General features: G+C 44.3%; 1 protein-coding gene across 2 annotated transcripts in view; it reads left to right on the top strand.

Moving 5' to 3' along the window:
* Positions 1-24,802, top strand: part of Ptprg (protein tyrosine phosphatase receptor type G) — a 683,229-nt gene that overhangs the window by 303,085 nt on the left and 355,342 nt on the right. The gene's annotated exons all lie outside the window — the stretch shown is intronic.

Genomic DNA, 24,802 nt, shown 5'->3' with positions numbered 1-24,802 from the left:
ACTGCATGTGGCAAAACAAAAGAGGGTTGCATTACAGTATCTTGACATCAGTGTCCTCCCTGATCTTATTCAGATGTCCAAGTTCAGTTTTCGTATCTATACGTGTAGGTTAAGTTCTACATAACCTTTAAAATTATTTTATTTTATGTAGCTAGTGCACAAGGCACTGCCTCTGTTTATTTGGACTTCCCTGGATTTCATTCATATCCTTCTGTCTTTCAGCCTCCCTTTCCCGTCCGTGCTTTCTTTAGTATATACCTAAGTGCTATTGACTCTGGGATAATACATAGTGTGATGCATGCTTCATTTGTTCATTGTAAATATATAGAAATGTGGTGGGGTTTTCAGGTTGATCTCTTACTGCGCCCAACTCGGGACTGCTTACGATCCTCTGCATTAGACAGACACACTTCCTTCCTGCTGTATGAGTAGCTAGAACGTTGAGCGCTAAGACAAATCAGGTCAGGGGAGAGCGTAATTTGTAGTTACGCGGTCAGTCTTTCAACTTTAAATTCAATGGCACAGGTCGGGTTTTCTGTGTCAACGCTGTCAAGTGATCCTTCTGTTTCCTGGGGCTCAACCATTTTCATGATTGGAGACTGGAGATTGTCAAACATTTTTTTTTTTTTTTTTGGCTGTCAACTGATGTGATCCGTCTCGCTCTGTGCTTTTAAAAACTTTTTTTCCACATCTGTTCACTTATTTGAATGTGTGAGAACACATGTAAGTGTGTACAAGGCGTGCATTCAGAGGGCAGCTGGGTCCTGGGAATGGAACTCAATCATCAGGTTTGGCAGCAAGAGCTTTTACCTGCTAAGCCATCTCATAGGTCTTTAGAATTTGATTTTTACTCATAACTATACTTGGCCTCCATTCTTCCAAGCACTGTATAGCCTCTGCCTTACTGCAGAGGTCCTCATCCTTCTTTCTCTAGTTTTGTCTTTACGTATTTATTTTTCTTATCTGTGTGCTTCTCTTTTCTAGATTTCTGCGTGTTAGGGCGTAGGCCACCCACACTCCAAGTGTGAGGGTGCTGTCACGTGACTTTCACTGCTTGACCACCGACTGTGACATTGATCACAGTGCATTTCTTCCTGATCAGAAATTACTTTTCCTTCTTTTCGATGGGTTCTCTTGACTCATTGGCCAAAGACAATGGAGAAGCGTTTTCTTTGAATGAGGTTTTGCTGCTGAGAGGAACAAATACAGAGGAAGGAAGAAGTGGAGGAGGTTGCCCAGTGAGAAATAGAGGTGACTATATTGACTCTGAGGTTGATTAATCTGGCCTGAAACAGGATTCTAGACACTTGTCCTGTTTGTGTTCCTAGACAGCCCCCTTAAATTCTCCTAAGTACTTTAATCTGTGCAGTCTTTCCGTTTGGATTAACAGAACTAATGCAGGCGAGCTACAGTGCCTGGTGCCTGGGTCCCTTCCACATACTCCAGGGAAGGTGGCCAGATCTGCTCATGCTTCCTGGGCTGTGTATGGAGGGAACAACATATTGTAGTATACAGCAGAACGAGTAGTTAGAAGGTGGTGCTACTCACACTGAATTGGTATTATATTTAGGTAAAGGAAACACAAGGGAAATGTTTTGAGAAAAATGAACAGAAACCACCCCCACCCCAGACAACTGTGTTTGAACATTGGAAGACTTGCGGATCTGAAGTGATTTTCAATTGTTTTTGCTTTGAAAGCTCTATGGTGAGCAGGAGAGTGTGTGGTCACTTCTGGCTTTCCTGAGGTGCATGCTCATCTTGCACCTGTTCCTGGGTTTTCAGAACCAGCTTCTGTATTCTGATTCAGTAGGCATGGAATTGGTAGGGGGAGGGGGCATCAGGATGACGTCAGCATTTGGGATCTGGCAGCTGTAACAACATCTTCAGTTCTGTTGCCTGCTTTGCCTGCAAGCCTAGGAAAATCATTTAACCTTTTTGCACCTCCCTTGACTCAGCCTTTTGAGAGAGGCAGTGTCGGGCATAATAACCCTGACCTACTTTACATGGTTGTTGTTAAGAATTACTTTAAAAAATGACTGCAAAGCACTTTACAAATAGAAATTGCTCTATAAATGCCTTTTAAAAAATGTAATTTTCTAACACAGCTTTAAACACAAATAGTCTCGTTGAGTGCATCAGCTCAAATTACAAGTATCAGATGACATGACAGGATGGCCAGAACGCCTGCTTTCTTCTCCCTTTTTAAGTCCCTAAAGTTGGAAGCAATCAGCGAATAGTGTGAGGTTTTAATATCTCCTTTATCGCTAAAAATTATGCTGATGCTGGCCTTAACATCCACGTTTGTTTGGGTTTATGTTTTTAATAGGCTACTCCCGCCGACTTCAGAATTTAATTAGAAAAATAAATGACTTCTTCCAATGCTGTTGTGGTGCTAATTCTTCCCACCCCGGTCTTGCAGTGAAGGGTCGGCTCTTCCTGCTAGGGAGTCCTCTGTGGATCTGTTAGTGATCTACAAATGGATGTATATCTGCAGCCTTGGCAGACACCTTTAGTCCCTGTCCTTTGATGCAAGTCTGCTCAGTCTTCCACCCACCCACCCTTAAGGTGCTGCCTGAAACAGCCCAGAGTGAAGTCCCTAAACAGTCCTTCTTCCAAGGCTAAGACCTTAGGAGTCACGTGAGCACCGATGGGTATGAGGCGGGCTTGGGGTTTACAGGCTCATTTTTCACATCCAACCTGTTGGGAAGATGGTTGAGGTAGCTCAGTAGCAGATGTGACAGACAGGAGAGTCCGTGAATTGAAGAAATGGTATATTTTCTGTCGGTTATTGTCGTTATATGCTGTCTTGTAGGGGTTGGCAATTTGGCTCATCAATAAAGTGCCATGAATTCCTGTATACCTGAATTCAGTATTCCTAGCCCTGTGGAGGCAGACACGAGAGCACCTGGGAGTTTCCTGGGTAGCCATTTTAGCTAATCAGTGAGCTATGTGTTCAGTAAGCGATCCTATTTAAAAAAAAAAAAAGAGAGAGAGAAGACTGTCTAAGTGGGTAAAATGTTTACTAACCAAGACTGAGGACCAGATTAAGGGTCCCTGTAGTTTATATCAATGACAGGTAGACTTGAGAACTTTCATGTAATACTAGGGCTTGGAAAGCAGGGTCCAGACATGCCTGGATCAAGTTGGCTAGCCAGCGTTCCTTGTGGCAGTGAGTTCTTGGTTCAGTTGAGAGACTCGCTCTGTCTAATGTGGTCTCTCTATTTCTGTCTGTCCCTCCCTCCCTCCCTCCCTCCCTCCCTCCCTCTCCGACAGAGAGAGACAGAGAGACAGAGAGAGACAGAGAGAGAGACAGAGAGAGAGAGAGAGAGAGAGAGAGAGAGAGAGAGAGAGAGAGAGAGAGAGAGAGAGACTAATGATCAAGGAATGCGATCAGCATTAACCTCTGGCCCCCTTCATGTGTGTACACAGGCCGTGTGCATATACCACACAAGTACATAGAATAAAGAGCATGAGAAAAGTGTTAGTTCAGGTACTCGCAAATCTGCTAGCTGAAACTCTGGTACCCTTAAAGGACAGGAGGAAACCCAAATAGACTTCTGTGGATTCCAGAAGTTTCAAGAGTCTTCATCTAAATATTGTTAAACCCTGGTGTCATCTAATTTAATTTCATATATGCCTTATATTTTGCTGCATTTTCTCTTCGGTCGTATTTTGTTACCGTGCTCGGACACGGATCCAGACAGCTCTTTTCAGCAATGTGACAGTAGCTCTTGACAGACGAGTTTGGAGGTTGGGTTGCAGGCAGAGAACTGTTTCAGTGTTTTGAGTTTCATCTGAAGACTTTCCTGCTTTTAATTACTACCTGGTGACAGCTGATGCGGAGAAAATGTTTGTTCTGGGTAATAGTACGCTGGGATCAGGTTCCAGTTGGAAATTAGATTCCAGAAGGTTGGGTGTGGTATTCTTGCCCCTTTGGAAGTTATCACCTGGGAATGGCCTTCTACTACACGTGTAAAAATTGTACACAGACACAGATAATATATGGTGTAGGGTTCCTCTGACCTTTAGGCACATGTGAACACAGCTACAGGAACATGTGCATATAACACACAGAAACACCAGCATAAAGGAATTTAGAAGGGTATTTCAGGTTGCCTTTTGACTTGGGGAGAGGGCTGTGTGTGGATAGCATCCTAGGCCATGACTGCAGCAAGCCCTAAGCCTTTTCACAGTTTCTGAGCTAAGCCAATTCACCAAGTGCTCTCCTAGGGTAGCCACCTGTTCCTGGGGTCTGAGAAGTGCTGTTGAGGAGATATTCAAGACCAGTTTGTAGACTGCCTTGCCTTTTTCTTGTCTTTTGAGTCATATATACTGTTGCCTGAGACCCAAGCCTTTCAACACAGCAGAATCAATGCATTATGCTGTAAACACATTTATTTGAAAGTGTTTCACACCCCTCCCCCCAGGCAGGTTCTTGTCACGGATTGAAAGCTGATGAAAAAGAACAAAATGGAGTCTGAGAAGGTGTCTCAGTTGATAAAAGAAATGGCTTGCCACCCAGTACCCAGCAGCCATGGAGAGAGCGTAGATATAGGAGGTAGAGATAGACAGACCTCTGCGGCTCCCTGGCCAATCAGTGTATCCAATAGGGGAGCTCAAAGTTCAGTGGATACCCTGTCTCAAAACATACGGTCAAGAAAGTTGGAGGAGGGGCTGGAGAGATGGCTCAGAGGTTAAGAGCACTGCCTGCTCTTCCAGAGGTCCTGAGTTCAATTCCCAGCAACCACATGGTGGCTCACAACCATCTGTAATGAGATCTGATGCCCTCTTCTGGCATGCAAGCATACAAGGAAGGAACGTTGTATACATAATAAATAAATAAATATATAAAAAAAAATTATAAAAAAAAAAAGAAAGTTGGAGGAATACCTTGATGGCTGACCTATGTACCTGTGTGTGCACATGAGGATGAATGCTTGGGAAAGAGAAGAGCCCTACTGTGGTGTAGAGAGAAAGAAAGACACAGCCCGAGAGTTACTGGTTTGTACCACGCGTGGACTGTCCTTGTCTGCTTTTACAGACCTCATGTCATCTACCAAGGACACCTGGTGTCCTCTTCAATTTCTTTCTTCAAAGACTTAAAGTTCTTGTCAAATAGATCTTTCACTTCCTTGGTCAGAGTTACCCCAAAATATTTTGTGCTATTTGTGGCTATCATGAAAGGTGATGCTTCTCTGATTTTCCTCTCTGCTTCCTTATCCTTAGTGTATAGGAAGGCAACTGATTTTTTGGAGTTGATCTTGTATCCTGCCACATTACCAAAAGTGTTTATCAGCTGTAGGAGTTCTTTGGTAGAGTTTTTGGGGTCGCTTATGTATACTATCATATCATCTGCAAATAACGAAAACTTAACTTCTTCCTTTCCAATACGAAATCCCTTGATCCCCTTATGTTGTCTTAATTGCTATTGCTAGAACTTCAAGCACTATATTGAAGAGGTATGGAGAGAGTGGACATCCTTGTCGTGTTCCTGATTTTAGTGGGATGGCTTTGAGTTTTTCTCCATTTAATTTAATGTTAGCTGTCGGCTTGCTGTAAATAGCTTTTATTATATTTAGGTATGACCCTTGTATCCCTAAACTCTCCAAGACCTTTATCATAAAGGGGTGTTGAATTTTGTCGAATGCTTTTTCAGCATCTAATGAAATGATCATATGTTTTTTTTCTTTCAGTTTATTTATATGGTGGATTACATTGATAGATTTGCGTATGTTGAACCAGCCCTGCATCTCTGGGATGAAGCCTACTTGATCATAAAGGATAATTTTTCTAATGTGTTCTTGGATTCGGTTTGCCAGTATTTTATTGAGAATTTTTGCGTCGATGTTCATGAGTGAGATAGGCCTGTAATTCTCTTTCTTGGTTGTGTCTTTGTGTGGTTTTGGTATCAGGGTAACTGTAGCTTCATAAAAGGAATTTGGCAATGACTCTTCTGTTTCTATATTGTGAAATACATTAAGGAGTATAGGTATTAGCTCTTCTTGGAAGTTCTGGTAGAATTCTGCATTGAAACCATCTGGTCCTGGGCTTTTTTTGGAAGGGAGATTTTTGATAACAGTTTCTAATTCTTCGCGACTAACAGGTCTATTTAGATCGTTCACCTGGTCTTGGTTTAGCTTTGGTATATGGTACTTATCTAAAAAAATGTCCATTTCTTTTGCATTTTCCAGTTTTGTGGCATACGGGCTTTTGTAGTAAGATCTAATGATTCTCTGAATTTCCTCTATGTCTGTGGTTATGTCCCCCTTTTCATTTCTGATCTTATTTATTTGCGTGTTCTCTCTCTGTCGTTTAATTAGTTTGGATAGGGGTTTGTCGATCTTGTTGATTTTCTCCAAGAACCAACTTTTTGTTTCATTGATTCTTTGGACTGTTTTCTGTGTTTCTATTTTGTTGATTTCTGCCCTCAGTTTGATTATTTCCAGTCTTCTACTCCTCCTGGGCGCATCTGCTTCTTTTTTTTCAAGAGCTCTCAGGTGTGCTGTTAAGTCCCCAATGTATGCTTTCTCCGTTTTCTTTAAGTGGGCACTTAGTGCTATGAACTTTCCTCTGAGCACTGCTTTCATCGTTTCCTATAGGTTTGAGTATGTTGTCTCTTTGTTTTCATTAAAATCACGGAAGACTTTAATTTCTTTCTTAATTTCTTCCTTGACCCAGGTGTGGTTTAGTAGTTGACTGTTCAGTTTCCATGAGTTTGTCGGCTTTCTGGGGGTAGCATTGTTGGTGCCTTCTAACTTTAATCCGTGGTGATCTGATAAGACACAGGTGGACACTGATTTTTTCTGTATCTGTGGAGGTTTCCTTTGTTTCCGAGTATGTGGTCAATTTTCGAGAAGGTTCCATGAGCTGCAGAGAAGAAGGTATATATGTATTGTATACAGATACATACATACATACATACATACATACATACATACATACATACATATGTATCACATCACATCACAGCTTTGCTTACCAGGGATATATCAGCAGGCAGTGGTAACCAACATCCCAGCTCTCCTGGGTTTTGGTGCTGGTCACTCCTGAGCTTGTCTCGCACTTCTTCATGGGAGACACTGCTTTCCATGTCCTTTGGTTGTGGTGGAGAGTATGTGTTGGTAGTGGACACACAAGGAAGGGCTGCAGAGTGCTCTGTCTTGTCTCCCTGGAGTGCTTCTGTTTTACCTTTCACTCTGGCTAAGCTGGTTGCAGATCTTGCTGAAAAGAGCCCTCCCTGCCTTGCCCCATCCTTTTGGGGTGTGCTGTTCATAGCCTCTTGAGCTATGAACCCGCCACTTACCCTGCCCATGGGAAGCTGCCCCTTTCCTGCTGGTTTTCACAATACGGTGCTCCCACTGGGATGCCTTTGGCTTCTTCCCTTCCCCATGGCATGCCTTCCCTTTGCTTCTCCATCCGCAAACACTCAAAAGTTGCAGCCACGTGGATAATGACCCCCTAAGAAAGCCCAGTGAACAATAATTGTAGGCCAAGAATTCTTATTTTCATGAATTCAGAAACACGCATTTAAAAATACCCTGCTCCCTCCTTTCCCCCTCTCAAACCATGTTCCCTGCGGCCTATTATGAATACCTTAGCTGGACTGGTTCGGTGAAATGTGTGCACAGTCGTCCCCCTTTATCCTTAGGGAGTGTGATTCACGACTCCCAGGGCATGTTTAAAACCTTTGTACACACAGAAGCTAAAGTTTAGCTTGCATGTGTAGTGTGGTGTGAGATTAACAACCCAAACTGGCAACAAAACAATTATAATGCAATGGACACCTAGTTCTTGTTAGGATACCTTTTTATAATATGCCCACCCTTGTCTGCGGATAATGTGACATAGTGCCCACAGGAATGACATTCCACTTGTCCTGTACATGCCCATACTGCCAGCTTTACTGCCCCAGTGCTGTGGAGCCAGGGCAGATGCTAAGTGACCAGTGGGCAACCGGCTATGTGCTGTGAACGTGCAGGACAGAATGTTGGTTCACATGCTATCTGCGACAGAGGACGGTGACGTTATTCAGATGGATGTGTGATTTTTAAGCTCATAAAGTCTTCATTTTTGTAATTTTCCATTTAAGTTTTTTAGGCTATGGGTTAGCAAAATGTAGAAAGCAAGGCAGCCAGCCAGGCCATGGTGATGTATCTCTTTAATCCTGGCATCTGGGAGACAGAGGCAGGTGGATCTCTGTGACTAAGCTTGAGGCCAGCCTGGTCTACAGTGAGAGTTCCAGAACAACCAGAACTACACAAAGAAACCCTATTTTGTGGAGTGGGGGGTAGACAGGAAGCAAGGAAGGATAGAAGGGCATGGGTAAGGGGAGGAGCAACTATATTCTGCAATTTTTTTAAAGATTCCATCCTGGATCTTATAATCTAAATATGTAACAGTCTGTACCTGCTTTGTTATTATTATTATTATTTAAATATAGGAAGCAAGTAATTAAATACCACTGCCCTTCACCCCACTCCCCCCGTGCTCCTCTTCTCATGTTTCTAGAAGGATTTGAGCCTGGCAGCCTCAAGGCGGATGTCGTGCAGACACTGGCAGGAAGAGGGGCTTCCGTAATAGTTTCTTCACATCTTGGTGTTGGGTTTCTCAGATGGGGTTGAGGAAATTATAAACACTGAGCATCCTTTTCCCTACTGAGGACAGGGTCAGCCGTGGGACTCTGCTCTTCCATGCTACAACCTTGTCCTGCCTCTGTTGCTTCTGTATAATGATTTCAACAACCAAGAGCAACCGGGGAGCCTTCTCTTGGCTCCAGCTTGTCAATAACTACTCCTTGAAACTGGGCCTAGCTGCTTTCTCTCAAGATGAAGCTGAGTTTTTCTTAGCACCCAAGAGACTGTCTATGTAAAGGGAAAACGACATGCCGAGAGAAGGAAGTGCAGATGGCCTGCTCTCTGCCTCCCCAGCAGGGACCAGTGGTTTGCATGGCTGTGGCTTAGTATCCAACTAATTGTCTGTGTACCAGCCCAAGCAAATGTGGGCATGCCGACCCTGAGGGAGATCGGGACAATGTTGACCTAAGATTCAGACAGATTCTCACAGGCTCCAAAGCACCCTGTGAGTTCCCGAAGGTCTCAGGCTCCTGGCTGCCTAGTTTCTTGGTCAGATTTCTGCCTCTTACATAATCCCTGAGTATACAGCTGGGCTTTTCACTACATTGGAATTGTTGCCCAGAGTTTAATGTTGGCTTTCTAAAATGTTGTTCCTTGAGTGGCTTAAAAGACATGTAAATCAGTCTGTAAAAGCCTTGAAAGACATTTATATGAACACAGTTAGCATTTAAGATTTTACATATATATTTTCCTCCAGTTGACAAAAACTGGCCTAGCAATTCTTACCCTGGGGTTTTACTCTAGTGCAGTAAGGAGTTAAATATTATGGAGGAGGGGGAGGGATCGTTACCCTTTCCTCTTCCCTCTCTTCCCTCTTCCCAGTGCCCCCTGCTTGTCTCCCCTCTCTCCCGTTCTGTATATTTGAGCAAAAGATATGCAAATCTAAGGAAATTTCTGGAAGCCAGCGGCAGGTTCTGATGTTTGTCCAGGTTTGTTGAATTTTGCCTCTTGCCATCCTGTGAACAACCCACGTGGCTCTAAAGCATAGAGGTTAGAGAACTTTTAACACAGTCGCTAGAGATTAAAACATGGTCAGAGGATCTTTCCCATGTCTGTGTCCCCTTGACTCTTCTCGTTTGAATGGCGACATATTTCATATCTGAACATTGACTTTACACAGCTGTATCCTGAAGCCCTCCTGAATTTCAGAGCAAACATTGTTATGAAAGACCATTGCAGTCATTTTTTTCCATTCACCTGCTTTTATTTATTTACGATATAAACTCATAGTTTTATTTTCTGGGTTTCATTCAGTTTTAGAATTGGTTATGACAGAATTAAGTTTGAAGAGATTCTGTTGGGGCCATAGGATCATCTCTAGAGAAAATAAGAGGCTCGGAGCTTTTCAAAGTTACCGGATTGTGTGCATATGTCTTTGTTTACATGTGAAATGTGTTAGGTTGTGGAAATCTACCCTGTGTAAGTTAGACTTGTGTTGGACTTTGTGTTAGTTATTCATTTGACACACTCTTACTATGTGACCCGATTGGCCCGGAGCTTGCTGTGTAGATTAGGAAGCTTCAGCTCATCCACGGCTTCTGTGTCTGGAGTGCTGGGTTGACAGACATCCATGAGTTAGAGAGTTCAGAGCTGTCCCAAGCCTACCATTGATTGTTGCTGGAGGAAATGAGAAGCAATGTGCTCCAGGCTTCTCTTTGGAAACAGATGTGTTTTCCTTCCAATGAAACAGAACGAACTGAACTAAAGCATTAAACTCGTTTAAGTTGAAAACTTTAAGATAGACAATGTGGGATTTCAGAGCAGTACCTCAAAAGGTGTGATTTGGGGTGATGTGTGCATATGTGTGTGCGCGTGCGTATATATGTTCACGTATATGCGCTGTGTGTGTGTGTGTGTCACTGCTTGCTCCTTCCTCCTCCTCTTCCTTCTTTTAATAATAACAACTTTGTTTCTCCAGAAGTATCTATTGTAGAACAGTAACTACTGGCCAGATTTTTCCTGGATGCGCACTTTGTAACTTTACTAAGACAAGCAGGGGATGAACGTCCAGTTTTAGACTAGAAGCTATCTTTCCAATACTCAGAAAGCTTTCCTCTGGATCTGCATGTATGCCTTCATTGTCATGGAGATTGTCACTAATCTACAATCTGGCCAGCAGAGCCCAGATGTGGCTTTCTAAGTCCCAGTGGCACAGCCGACTTTCTCCTCGAGTTCTGCCGTAACTGATAAAACTGTTTTCTATCTTCGAATAAAAACATTTTTTCCAAAGGTCCTCTTAAAGCCGTAACCTTGTGCTGAAGGGTATCTGGGGAAAATGTTTCTTTACTTTAAATTTCTAGTAAAGAAGGTGAGGGCCACACCCAGCAGAAACATAAACAGAGTGAATGGCAGCACCCAGGGTGGGGAGTTGACCTAGGAGGTCACAGCAGTGCTCAGGTACCCTCACTTGTCCTGTCTGTGGGACGTCATTCACCCTTGAAGTAGAACTTATTGTTGCCTGCCTAACCTTTGAGCAGAGACCTAGGTATAGGTCTGAACTGAAATTTCAAGCCAGCATTTCAGAAAAGGAAGTCATGTAAAAATCTTTAAGGTCGTTGACTCTTTGGCCTCAGTTCAGCATGCAAGCTTAAGAGAGCATATTGTGACTTGGAGTGATTGCAAACCAGCAGTTTGAAGTCCAGAGTGCTGACCATCACACCTTGCAGTGGAATTGGCAGTTCAGTCTCGTATAATTTAGTAAGTTGGCACAATAATAAACCCTGGCACCTTCTGTCTCTGTGTTTCTTGGGCACAGAAGTTAAGAAAGCAAACATGACTTGGCACGGTGGTGTGTGCCTTTAGTCCCAAAGTTCAGGAGGCAGAGGCAGGTGGATTTCTGAGCTCAAGACCAATCTGGTCTACAGAGTGAGTTTTGTACAGCCAGGGCTTCATAGAGAAACTGTTCTGAAAAAACAACTTTAAAAAAAAAAAAAGATAAACGGAAGGAAAGAAAGTAAACATGAATTATTGTGACTTCGTGTCCTTAGAGGTAGTCAGTGTCTGTTGTGGAGGTGCAAGTTACCACCTCTGGTCTACAGAATTGAGTGGCCTGAAGAAAGAGCATTAATGGGGTTGTTGTGATTGCAGGTTTAACCTTGCCACGGTTGATGCTGCTTTGCAGTCTCCAGGCCCTGGACTCACTGGGTACCGAGTGCTGGCTGAGAGGTGCCAGAGGGCCCTGACTTCTTCTTTTGTCGTCTCAGGAGACCTTTCCTGCCGCTGCTTTCTATGATGGCTTTTCTCAGAAACACCGAAGAGGCCCTCGCCTGTCCCCAGAATAGGAACAAAGTGGATCGTTCCCCCTCCTTGCAATTTAATAACCAGATAGTTTTAATTGACAGGGCTTTTCTTGGCTTCATTTCTTGGCCAATTTTGAAATTGCATTTGGAGCACATTGCAGCCTACACGCTCAGATGAAGCTCTTGAATGAAAAGTTTAAAAATGAGCCACCTGGAGTTGAGAGTTCCTGTTTCAGGGGCCAAGCAATGAGGAGTTAGGCGTTTGGTGACCCTGGGAAAGCCGTTACCTCAGCTTGAGTGTCCCCTTCTCAGCTAACCCATGTGTAGCCTGTCAGCTCAGCCTTTCAAACCTCCGACTGTGTTTACACGTGAAGTAAAAGTAATTGATTTTACGAATGATCGGGAAATCCAGGCCCTTTGTAAGAAGAGAACAGCTAAAATGGCGGCCACAATGCCCATGCGCTGCCAGACATCAAGAGCGATTTTCTTTGCTGGTAAAGATTCAAGTTGGTTTCCAGGTCACTAGGGCATTTTATTTAGGAACTGTCCATCGAGGTGCGTAAAAGAAACCTTTAATCCAGCACGAGGAGGCTGAGGCCTTGCTATAAGTTTAAGGCCAGTGAGATCTACACACTGAGTTCTGGGTCAGCCAGTGCTACATAGTGAGAAGCTGCCTATGACAGAGGGAAGTCCCCAGACTGTGGGGCAGCCCAGTCAGTCCCATGCTTGCCGTGTTACTCTGAGGCCCTAAGTGTGATACCTTGCACTGACATTAAAAAAGCCATGGGTGGGCTTTTGTTCCCATAATCTCAGCACTGGGAGGGTCTTCAGCACCCCCTGGCCAACTAATCTACCCTATTTGGCAAGCCCAGGTCCCAGTGAGAGACTGCCTCAAAAAATAACAAGTGAAGGCTTTTGAGGTTGGCCTCTGGCCTGTGCATGTGCTCACAGCAGTGCAGACACAAACACACAGAGTACAGGTGTCAGGTTCAAAGGGTTTAGCCAGCATATTCTTAATAGTGTAACATGTGTTTTGGCATGTGAAGGACCCTCATTGATTGTGCTCTTTTCTTACTTTTTCTTTTTTATCTCAGGTCACCTTTTGTTCACAGATACTCACTACTAGTGTGTTGCTTTTCCTGAAGCCTTGTGTGTTCTCCCTCGTGATGTCTCAGTTCAGACTTTATTTAGAACCATCTTCTGAGATCTGTCTGAGTTGCCTTATTCTTGCTCGTTGCCTTTGATTACTGTGTAATGTTTTCTGTATGCAACTGCTTTTCCTATTGCATTTCCCTGTTTGCAAAATGAACGGTTCCCTCGGCTGCCGGTGTCTCCGGCTACCACACATAGTGTTGCGTGAGGATTTTTATACTTAATAAGTTCTGGATCTAGGGGTGTGCGTGCATGAATTTGCGTGTGTGTATGTATGTATGTGTGTGTGTGTTTATGAGAGTCTGGGTTTATGTGTGATTGTATGTGTGTGCGTTTGAATGCTTGTATACAAGTGTATGTGTGTGCACATATGTGTGTCTCTACATGAATGTGTGCCTTCAAGTATCCATATATCTATCCAGAAGTGCACCTTGGGAATTTTTGTTGAATTTTGGAATTTTAAAATTTTATTGAATTGGGTTATTAGTTAGTGAATTTCAACAAAATGTGCTGTTCCTACTTGCTGGAATGGCTGAACAGTCTTTCTCCAGCATTATGTAGTCACCTTGCTTTGTATCCTGGTTTTGGAAGACCCAGTGGGTATATCGTGGGTAGTAGAGTGCGCTCCGCTGTTCTTGTCTCTGATTTAGGAGACTCAGCAGAATTTTATACCTTTATCTTTTTTTTTCTGCCCCGCAAGACCTCTTTTATTTCTGGTTTCAATGTTTCTTTCTTGGCCTTGCATTTTCTTTACCAGATTGGTGAGGTTGTGAGTGAAGACCATTGCAGTGTTCGATGTAATGAGCATCTTTGGGCCATTGGCCCTGAGATCACCCTGCATCTTCTTTTGGCTGGTTCTTTCTTGCCTTATTCCTTGCTTCCTTTCCCCAGATCAGCACTGGTGTTCCTGAGGGGCAGCCAAGCACACACTGCTCAAGCCCCATGGGATCATTGGCAGATATAAACTGCCTTGGGTTCCAATGGTTCTCAGACACAGGTCTGAACCTCTTGGGAGTCTCGGGTTCTTCCACCAAAATGTCACTCGACTCTGCAGCATCCTTTTGCTGCTGCTTCTCAGGGTGTGGCCCTCGCTCCTCTGCTCCTTTCCCTCCACTGCCCTCTTCCACTTCCCCAGAATCATCGGTGTTGGCCTCTCATGCCCCCATATCAATCCCCATTCCCCTCTTTACAGGTTTTTTCTACACTTCATTTCTGCAATCTAATGATGGATATGTTGTTTGCTTACAGATAAAAAGGGAGTGGAGAGTTGAGGCATTTCCCTCGTAGACTGCAGAAGCTAGGGTCTGTTGCTTTCCATATTAGTTACTTTTCATCTCCTTGTGATAAAGTACTCTGACCAAAGGAATGAGAGGGTGGGCTTATTTAGGCTCACAGTTCAAGGATACAGTCCATCATGGGTGATAAGTAAGGCAGCAGGAGCCTGAAGCTGTCACACTGTCCACAGTACAGGAAGAGTCAGGCTCATGCTCAGCCAGCGTCTCCTTTGTGTAGGACCAAAGCCTAGACAGCTACGCTGTCTACCTTGAGGACGACACATCCTGCCCCCCAGTACCTATTAAAGGAAATTCCTCACAGACCTGCCCAGAAGTTGTGCAAATCTAGACACCTCCCAAGTGTGCTTAGGGCTTTTGTCTCATGGGCCCTTGGGAATCCTGGTAAGTTAAAAAGTCAAATTGACCATTAAATATTCTGAGCATACAGCTAGGCACTTGGGCCCAAGGGATAAAACTGTTGATGTTTTAACTACCAATTTTAGCACTTTGGCTTCCCCTGTAAAACATTTAGACCAAGGCATTCCAGTGAACCTGCTTTTAGTCTGTGTTTTACATTTAGTGTATAAATACATTTCACTGTAGTTCTCGGGGGTGTGTGTGTGTGTGTGTGTGTTTGTGTGCGTGCGTGTGTTAAATATATGTATCTTTCTGTTAAATTGCCTATAAGTATATTTTTAATGGAATATGTTGTGCATGTCTTTAGCAAAAATGCCATTATATACTACTGTGCTTTGTCATGGTTTTCCTAATTGTTTCCCTATGTTGAAGCATTTTTTCCAATTTCATTATTTTTTAATGATATGTAATATTTTTGGTCTAAATGACCACCCTCCCCCAACCCGGTTATTTCTTTCAAATTACTGCTATTGAACAATTCTTATTAAAGGCTGTTGGATCATTTAGGAAGATTGAAGCTGGCTTTGTGGCTGGCAGTGTATACCTGTTTATCTCAGGCCCCACCAAAATTGGGTTTTATAATTTCATTGTGTTTTAATGGCCCTGAAGTATAACTTTAAAGTTCTTCCAATTTGCGTTTCTTTCACTGCAGGCAAACCTGTGCGTTTTTCACCGGTGATTTCCACCCTCCATTTCCTCTATTTTGCCTTCTTTGATGCCCTCCTTGGGTAATCAGATCTTTTCTTTTCGTGAGTGCTCGGAGAGCGGGGAGTCGGAGTCTTGCCTGGCTCTGCATGGTTTTGGGGGGTTTTTTTGTAGCATTTTTAGAGCCTTGCAGAAGGGGCTTCTTAAAGTATTCTTTGATTCTCTGAGAAACTGTGTAGCAGTCAAGAGTCAGCCTTGGAAATCTCTCTTTTGCAGAAGTGGAGTGTGGCCCTAAGCTTTTCTCCCGCCAGCAAAGTGTGAGCACCACAGTCATGGCATCTGTTGTCTAAGAAGCAGCACTTTGAGAATTCACTGTTCACATGGAGTGTGTGTTCTTGGTTCCCCTTTAAGCGTGAGAACTATTTATGCAGAATCATTTAGCATTTGCTTACTGACTCAGAGGCAGAGCTTTGCTTAAGCCTTACTCAATTACCCTTTAATGTAAGTGGGGGGGAAAGGGACTGGAAGAAAAAAGATATTCCATCAGAGTTTGTCATTATGATTGATTCCTGTGTGGCTGGCAATCTTTTCAAAACTTTCATGGCTCTTTTTTGATCTCTTGCTTTTTTGTTTGATAGACTTGAATAATCTGCATAGTTTTGATATTGAATTCCCCTTATTCTTGTCAATTGGGAGCTAGGTTTGGGAGGTTGGTATTTCTTTCTTCTCTGTGCAGTGAGGGGCTTCTTCTGAAGCATGTAAAGTCTGTAAAGCCTAGAAGTGTTTCAAGAGGAGTTTGATCCGGGTATTTCTAGTTGCTGGGAGGCAGTGGACTGCCTGGGTGTGAATCTAGTCGAGCTTGATGCTTAGGTTTGAAGTTGTTTATATATATAATTAATGGGAACTTTTCCATATGAAGGGATAGAGTGATTTCCTCGGCATGGCCTTTGCTGTATAACAGTGCATGCTCGCTGCTTTCCTCAGCAAGGGCCACCGTGCTCTAGCTCTTTTGAATTCTGTCTGCTTAGCCAGTCTGTGGGTCTGTGACTTTAGCTGTCAATCACGGCTTTCCAGGTCTCCTGTTCATATGTGAAGTGTTTTTTCTTCCTTTATGATTTTGCCTCTGTGGTGTTCCCTAAGGGATGTCTGAAAACCTGTGCTGTGCCTCAGTTTATCGCACCCTTAGCTTGGTCTTCTCTACTTGTCTTGGTTGACCTAACGTGAGGTACTCAGCTGTGCTACTCTCGAAAGGAGAGAGCTTCCCTATTTCAGTTCCTCGCGCGGCTTTCTCCTCACTCAGTGGATGTCTAGTTCGATGAAACTCTGTAAGTTCAGAGGCTATGGTCTTCAAGAACAGCTCCACTCACAGAGATCAGTAGAAACCGTCAAAGAGCCCTCCTTTGTGTTTCCTTTAGTGAAGGAAAACGTGCCCTCTTCGCCCTAATTGAGTGTGTCTCAGAATGGGCTAACAAAGGCTCTAGTTTATTTGCCATCTGAATGGAAACCGGTGGGCGTAGAGTTAGCTTTTTTCATCCATGTCTTTTCAGTAGTTCCTGGCTTGAATGGAATAAGACTTCAGGCACATGTTCCTGTAATTGCCTCCATCAGAAAGAAGACCAGGGCGGAGTAAAGTTTCCACTGGGCTCCAGCCCTTTCACTTTCTTTGACCCATTTTTTTTTCCTATGCTGGAAAGGATTCACTTACCTGCTTTGCTATTCTGCATCATGATTCCATGGTGGCTGCTGGCGTCAGGTAAGGAAGTTCACTGATGTCCTGTAGCTGGCTCTCTTGCGTCAAGACCCAGATCTTTGTATCGCCCTGGGAGACTTTACAGTTCTGTGGCCTGCTCATTTCCTCAGAGAGAGGCTCCCAGGAACTCAGCTGGATTGGATAGCTCCTTCCCATCTGGTAGTCATCCCTGGCTGCCTCTCTCTCCTGCTATGAATACCGCAGTGTGGGCAGCAGAGAGTGGCCCATCTCTGGGTTTTCATGTTCCAGGTTTAAGCGTCTGAAGCTGTTTATCAATTAGTCCATGTGGACTTTATGAATAAGAATGTCTTGAAATGACCTCAGTTTTGTCTTCTTTGGAGTCCATTGTCTGCTCAGCATCTCTAGGTTGGGTTTCTCCCTCGCTTATGACCCGGAAGTCAAATGGGGGCCTAAAGAGCAGGTGGCTATGGAACCCTGTTTAAAGATGGCTACCCCTCCGCAGGAAGCTGAGTGCCTGCAGGGTGGACCAAGTGGCAATCTTTGTGGTAGTTTTGTCTACTGCTTCCCCCAACCATTAGCTCCTTGTTCGGGTTCTCCAGTGTGAACTCTGAAGTGGACAAGGCCTTATGAATCAGTTTAAGATAACGGGCCCTGTAGATTCTTTCTTCCCTGTGTCAAGGTAACCCAATTGTTCAGTTGTGTGTTTGCTGGCTCTTCCAGGACACCAGTCTCCCTTCTCCTCTGCAAAGTGAGTGTGTGTGGCTGCGGCGGAGGAGGAAGCCGAGATCCTGATTAATGTGCAAGCGTTCCTGTGTCTTGACTGTTTTTAGCTGGAGACGGCTTGGAGTTGGCGGAAGGCGTTGTTATTCTGCAATTAGAGCTGCGAAGCGCATCTTATTTGCCACCGTTGTCTTATTCCATGGACCGTCTCTAGAGAACCCCGCAGTGAAGTTTCCAGAGCTGCTCCAGAAGCCGCCTTTGGAGATTTTGTTGAGAGAGCCCTTGAAGAGACTTGCTTCCCTTGGGGGAGGGGTGTCTACTGAGGTCTAAGAATTCAGATGCTCATGTAAATGGAGGTGAATTCTTCTCCAAGAGCACAGCACATAGTAGGAAGTTTTGTTAGAGTCTGATGAGCTTCCCGTTATCACTTGATTGACAGTTAGATGTTCATAGCCAGGCTTGATGGTGCATACCTTTAATCCCAGCACTCAGGAAGCAGAGGCAGCTGGACCTCTGTAAGTTCAAGGCCAAGCTGGTCTACTTAGCCAGTTCCAGGCCAGCTAAACGCTACATGATGAAATCCTAACTTCAACAAACAAAGACTCATGCATGCACTGGAATAAGGGGTTTCACAGATAAGGACAAGGGATGTAAAAAAGTTACCATTGCTTTTAGAAATCCTAGCCACATTGTATCCAGTTTGAAGCTACAGTTTATAGGTCCATACCTAATTGTAGCTGGTCCCTAAGTCATGTGCCAGACCCTGTGTGACTTAGGGTGTAAGAGACAGAGAGTTGTTGAGGAGGCTAGTCAATTGTTGGTTCTTTTGAGAGAAAAGCATACAGAGGACTATTCAGTCATATTTGGCTACGGTCACACCTTAGTCTCTCAACCCAAGTGGAATCAGAATTGCTAGCCCCCGGAGAACCTTAATTTTCCCTTTTGTCAAGAAGCTGTTTGAATGCTCTCTTGTGACATTAAAAGTGTTAAATGTTGAATATATGTGTTTCTTTGTTGTTCTTTGCCAGTGAAGTTTTTCACAGGACTTCAGGCTTACTTTTGGCTATGTATATAAAGCTATAATATTTAGTGAAAATGTGATTTGCGTCAGACAAAATGGCAGTACTACCAAAGGTCATTTTATTAGCCAGTTAATCACAGCTCCTAGTTAACTTAGGAACTCTTACTTTCAATAGGACTCTGCACTCGAGTCTTTGAAATCTCTCTCCCCTGTATGCTGAGGCTGGATGGTGCTGGCTGCTTTATTTCTTTAAAAAAAAAAAAAAACTTTTTTGGAAGAAAACTTAATTGCTGATGTTAACTATATCCACTCTGTATTTCAGTTGTTGTCTATTTTTATTTTCTAATGTGTCTTGACCCCTAATGATGTGCAGAATCCGACCACTATACTCAGCCTTCATCCTAGAGGATGCCTGACTGTGCAGACAGCATCAAACTCCCTGACTACTATGATTTCTCTGCTTATAAACCTATTATCATCACCCATGAGCAATAATAACACAATAGATAGATATAACACATAAGCTGCTTTCATCCTGTGCTTTGGGGTGGCATCTGAGAAACCTAAGGGCTGCTTGGATATAGGCACTGTATACTGTGACAGTGGAATAATCTAGACTCTACTGAGGGACTAGCAAACACATCATTGGGATTCTGGGCTAAGGTAGGGTTCATGGACTGGTAGAATAGAGAGGGATGATTGGAGATTTCACTGTGTCCATCCAAATCACCCTTACCCTACAGTGGCATAGTGTTTCTCTTGTTGAATGTCTGTGTAATGTTTACAAGGTGTTCTGCACACAGAGGAACTAAAACGCTGGAAAGCAAATCTGAGCAGAAGAGCTCCCGTGTAAACTCTTCTGTCCTACCGGCCATGCAACACAGGCTCCATTATCACATCCATATATAAAGCGACCTTTTTGAGCTACAGGAATATTAAATAGGAGGCCTTGGAGTTCACTGACGGCTTTGTGTGTCTAATGTGTTCTCTTCATAGCCACCTCCCAATTATCCTTTCTTACCCCTTCTACCCCTTGGCTCCCTTCTTCTCAGTTCGTTTTCATGTCTTTTTTGAGTGACCCCTACCCCCAAGTTTAATTAACGACATGAGGCTTTTATATAACGCATGTGAGCTGTCTATATATGCACAGCTGGCCAGCATGGAGGCCAACAGACAACTTTGAATGTCATTTTGAGAAAGGCTCTTCACCTCCTTTGAGACAGGGGCTCTCATTGGCCTCATGCTCACCTAGTAGAGGAGTCTGACTTGACTAGCCATCCAGTCCCTGGGGTCCTCGTGTCCTTGGCTCTGGGATTATACATGCCGCCGTGCACAGAGTGTTAGGAGAATAGACCGATTGGCCATCAAGTCCCTGGAGTCCTCATGTCCTTGGTTCTGGGATTATACATGCCATCGTGCACAGAGTGCTAATATGTGTTTCGAGAATTGAACTTGGGTCCTGTTTTTATAAGGCTGCTTCCCCACCCCTTCAGACCTTGAGCTCTAGGCCTCTGTTTCTAAAACCATACCTAGCTGTTTCATGGGTGGAAGCATCAGAAATCAGTGAGACTTCCGAAGATGTCCAACAGTGCCCTTTCTGTGACTAGTTTTGCTTGGGTTCCCCGCTTCTCTCTGGAAGCTTCCGACCTGTCTTTGTCCCGGTGCTGGAGGGCTGGGTGTTCTGGAATCAGCTGCTCTGGAATCAGCTGCGCTGGCTGGTGGCAGATGCATTTTGGGTCAAGGTGGCAGCCGGTCTTTTCTGGGCCTCCTGCAGCTGTTGAGACGCTCTGAATCGGCTGGTGGAGGACTGCCAAGTTCGACGCTCGGCTCCTCATTATGCTTTGGAACTCACAGCTTCCACAGCCCCCTTGCCCCGCAGTGGCTCACATCAGTGCATGGCTGTGTCGAGCTGAATAATTCGCAGCATTTAGCACTTAAATTGGCTCATTGCAGACAATCCAATTAGAATAAAGTCTATTATCGTTTTGGTACCTTGGAATGAAATGGAGTGTTTAAGCGATGAACATGCCACGTTGCCTGGCAGTTGCTTCTTGTCTAACTCTTCCTTGTCTTACAGGTTCTCTGCATCTTGCTAAAATGACACCCTGCCGTCGTGTGAGCCATGCATGAAGTTTGGTGGCACACCTTTTTCCTGCAGATATTGTATCTGGAAGCTCCTCGGCATTAGACAGATAGCTCTTAAATGGTAGAAGTTGTCCTGCTCAAAAGGGACATTTCAGAAAGGTTGCTTTTTAGGTGGAAGTCTAGAATTCAAGTGGCCATGGTTTAGGAGGGTCGTCGAGTAATAATAATAAACCCTGGAGCTTAGAGATGGTTCACATAAAATGGGTCAGCACGAGCAATGTATAAAGCTCTTAGATTATCAGTAGAGAGACCTGTCAAGGGACATACTGATCTGAAAGTTCGGGATTATGATCATTCCAGAAGACTGCAAGTTCTGGGATCACTGTGGAAGGGGAAACATTTGGGGGAGACTGACTCAGAAAGAAATTGCTATCAAGTGAGTGACTGAAAGATAACTAAAGACACACATGCGTTCAAACCCATCACTCTTTTCCATACATGAGAAAAACACTCGTTATTGAATGGAATGAGCAGTGGGTACTATGTTGATTACACACATGTGCACATGTATGTGTTTCTAAGTCACCTATGGTGCAACATGGTACATGTAAGTGCTACCAGGGACCAGAACCATCAGCCATGGACTTAATAGTAAACACAATGCTTTTCCTGGCTAAATGACCCCAAGGGTCATCCATGCCTCTATGACTTGTTCTATTTTTTTTTTTTTAATTGAAAAGGAGTAGTTATAAGAACGGACTGGGAAGCCCTTGTCCTCTTCTGCCACACAATCGTAGTAGGCGAGTTGGCTTTATTCGCCTGTACAGACAGTATTGAGGACTGAGGAGGAGGCAGTTTGTAAAAGCTTCTTGCCTTCAGTGAACCCACCCATTTCTTTCCCTTGTGTTTCAGCCTACTCTTAGAGAGCCCAGGGCCAAGTCAGGCGCTTCCTTTTCCCCCTTAAGATTCTACAAGGCTGCCTTGGAATTGGAAGCTGTGAACGGGCTTTGAGCAGGGTGTGCTGCTACCATCCTGTCTCTCCACCTCTCCTTCCTTTTCATTTAAGATACATTTTATATTGCCGGCCAGCTGATCCTCATTGATCTATCTTACACAGCGCATCACAAAGGCTACCTCATTTCCTGGGAAACGGTAGTTCTGTAAACACTCCTTTATCCTTCTGTAAATGCCATTAATGGCTGCTCGAGCAGTTGTAAGAATGGACTGGGAAGCCTGTGGGGGTCCCCTGCCCCACAATCACAGTAGACGAGTTGACTTTGAATGTGAATTCTCATGTCACGCCATCCCAAAGGTCAGGGCACAGGCCCTGATCCGGTTCAGGTGTGAAGTGAGAATTGCAGCCTGTTGCTGTTCCCTTGGGAATCACGATGGTCCAGCTTCCCCGAGGTGGTGTGTTTTTATGCAGAGAATAGCCATGCCGCACTCTCTCATCCCCTACTTCCACGGACAGGTAAATGGTTGGTCCTTCACAGTCCCATATGGCAATGCTTGGGGCCAATGTAAGAGGGTAGCTTCCCAGTGGGGAGGTGAGATAGAAGTAGCAAGATATGTAGAGTTCTGCATGTTCTTCAATAGAAAGCCAGTTAGAAATCCAGACAGAGTCGAAGTGGTGGCCTGAAATATGCTCAGGTCTTTGCTTCAGGCAGGAACCTGGGTCTGAACAGTTGTGTTCCTTCCTCACAAAGCTGTGTCTCCTGCATGATGACAGACCTGCGCTGGGAGACACTAATCCACAGCCCTTATAGACCAGTAGGGGAGAAGTTGGGTAAATGATAATGGTTCCCAGCCAGGCTGTTCCGATCCCTTGGGAAACCCAGTGTCATCTCTTTACAGGATGAATGTTTTCTGTTTTGTGTGTCTCTTACCCATGTTTGTGTGAGCGTCATACCCTGTCCATGGTGCTTTCCATGAAATAGCCTCAGGAATTGACTAAAACGTGAAGTATCTCTTTACTTTTCTTCAGCCATGAGGCCCATCCTTAAGGGCCCTCTTTCCCTGTCTTCTTAAAGGCAGTCACCAGTAGTTGCTCCCTGCTACTTCAGTGGCTCTGTCTTGTTTCCCTGAAGAATCTCAGGTACAAAGGGATGCCTTCTCTTGCTTCCTATCCACCTCCAGGAAATGTCTGGAGTGTGAAACTCTACTCTGCTCCAGGTGTAGACACGGTCTAGGGAGGTGTAGCCAGTCTGTGGATAAGTAGATGGTTTTCCCTAGGGAGGTGGCTCTCACCTGCACCCCCACCCCACAGCTCTCGAGCAAGTCTTTCCTCTGCTCAAGCCTGCTTTCTGGGTGCTTCCAGCTCTGCACTTGTAGGGGTCCTATCCAGAGGTGCTCTTCGTGTTTCTCTTGCATGCTCTTTCCATGTGTGCCAGCGTGCTGTCTGAGCATGGACAGACCCTTGCTGAACTTTCCGTAAGTGATAACTCTACATGTAAGATAGGCACTTTTTAGGCGTTAGTTCTTAGACAGTTTTTAGGTGTTTTGACATAAATGTGGCATCGTGCTGTGACATTGTTGAATGTGTGCATTTGAAGGTACTCATTTATAGTCCACTGGAGAATCACCAGCACTTATTTAAAAGTTTCCTGCACCTTTAGTGTAGGAAACTTCCTGTCTGTAAAGACTTGAGTTTTGTGAGATGTGCTGCTTCGCTTTGTTTTAGCTTGTCCTGTTTGGTTGTAACCGCTCCTCTGGTAGAAGATCTTGTCTTTATAAATATCGGGTGTAATAATAGGTGCCTCATACACAAACTTAGGGTTGCGATATATACTGTACCTTTGTGATTTATTGTTTATGTCACTGTGGGAGAACAGTCTTACCCATGCTAGGCAGGCACACTCCTACCATGCTGCCCACTAGCCCTTTTAAAGACAGTTGATTTCACTCTTGTTCCTGATTTCTTTTTCTTTCCTTTCTGCCTTCCTTCCCTGGTTCCTTGTCTCCTTTCTTTCTGTGTCCTGTGAACAAACAAACTATTATTGTATGTGTTGGCAGGAAGAGATTTTATTCATCTTCTTTGGTGCTGCATGAACTATTAGAATAGTGGTACAGATGCCCTTCCAGGCAGAGACAGCCGTAGCAGATACGGTGATGGCAGTGGGGCAGTGGGAGAAGAGCGGGAGCAGAGCAGAAAGCAGCCACCTGGCTCGTTCGCCTGGCGCTTGCTGAGCGGTTTGCTTACTTGGTTCTGTATTTACAGTTCAGAAAATTGGTTATCTTCTACAACCTTTTCGTAAAAAGCAGACAGCAAAGTTTGTGTATGGGGTTATTTAAGCATATCTTAGCGTGCGTGCATGTGTGCATGTGTGCATGTGAGTGTGTGTGTGCCTACCTACCTGCCCCTTTATTTGAGTTTATCTAGCCTCTGGGTATTTAACATGTTACATTAGGCACCCACTTACAGTTTTTTTTTGATGTATTACATATGAATTACATGTGGCAGAAAGGACCTGGGATGTGCACTGTGTACTTAGTTTCCAAATATGTAGAGCTTCCACATACCTGCACCATACTCAGCCACATGCCTTCCAGGTTGTCATGATCCCCACGGCAGCGTGCTGATGCTTCGCAGGCAGATGTCTCCAAAACCACTCAGTGAATTAGTTATCAGATGCTGTGGAACATGCAAAGTCCTGGAAAACAGTTAACATTAAAAATGGGCTCTGCCGTGCAATGCATAGTTCATGTGCATGTTCCATGCTGGCACGCAGGCTTTGCAGATCTCTTGGGGCATAGTCTGGAAGAAATGATGGACAAGAAGGCTGGCAGCAGTGGTGTGGCACCCAGGGAGTCAAGCATAGTGAGGACTGGCACAGACTTCTGGGCATCTCAAGGAGAAGGCTTCTTTGGTACAGAATCTAGAGCTGGTGCGTTTCTTCTCTGAGGCC

This window comes from Chionomys nivalis, chromosome 5, assembly GCF_950005125.1.
Source record: "Chionomys nivalis chromosome 5, mChiNiv1.1, whole genome shotgun sequence".
Taxonomy (NCBI): domain Eukaryota; kingdom Metazoa; phylum Chordata; class Mammalia; order Rodentia; family Cricetidae; genus Chionomys; species Chionomys nivalis.
Note: the sequence above shows the minus strand (reverse complement) of the source record. Positions and strands in the feature narration are given on the sequence as shown.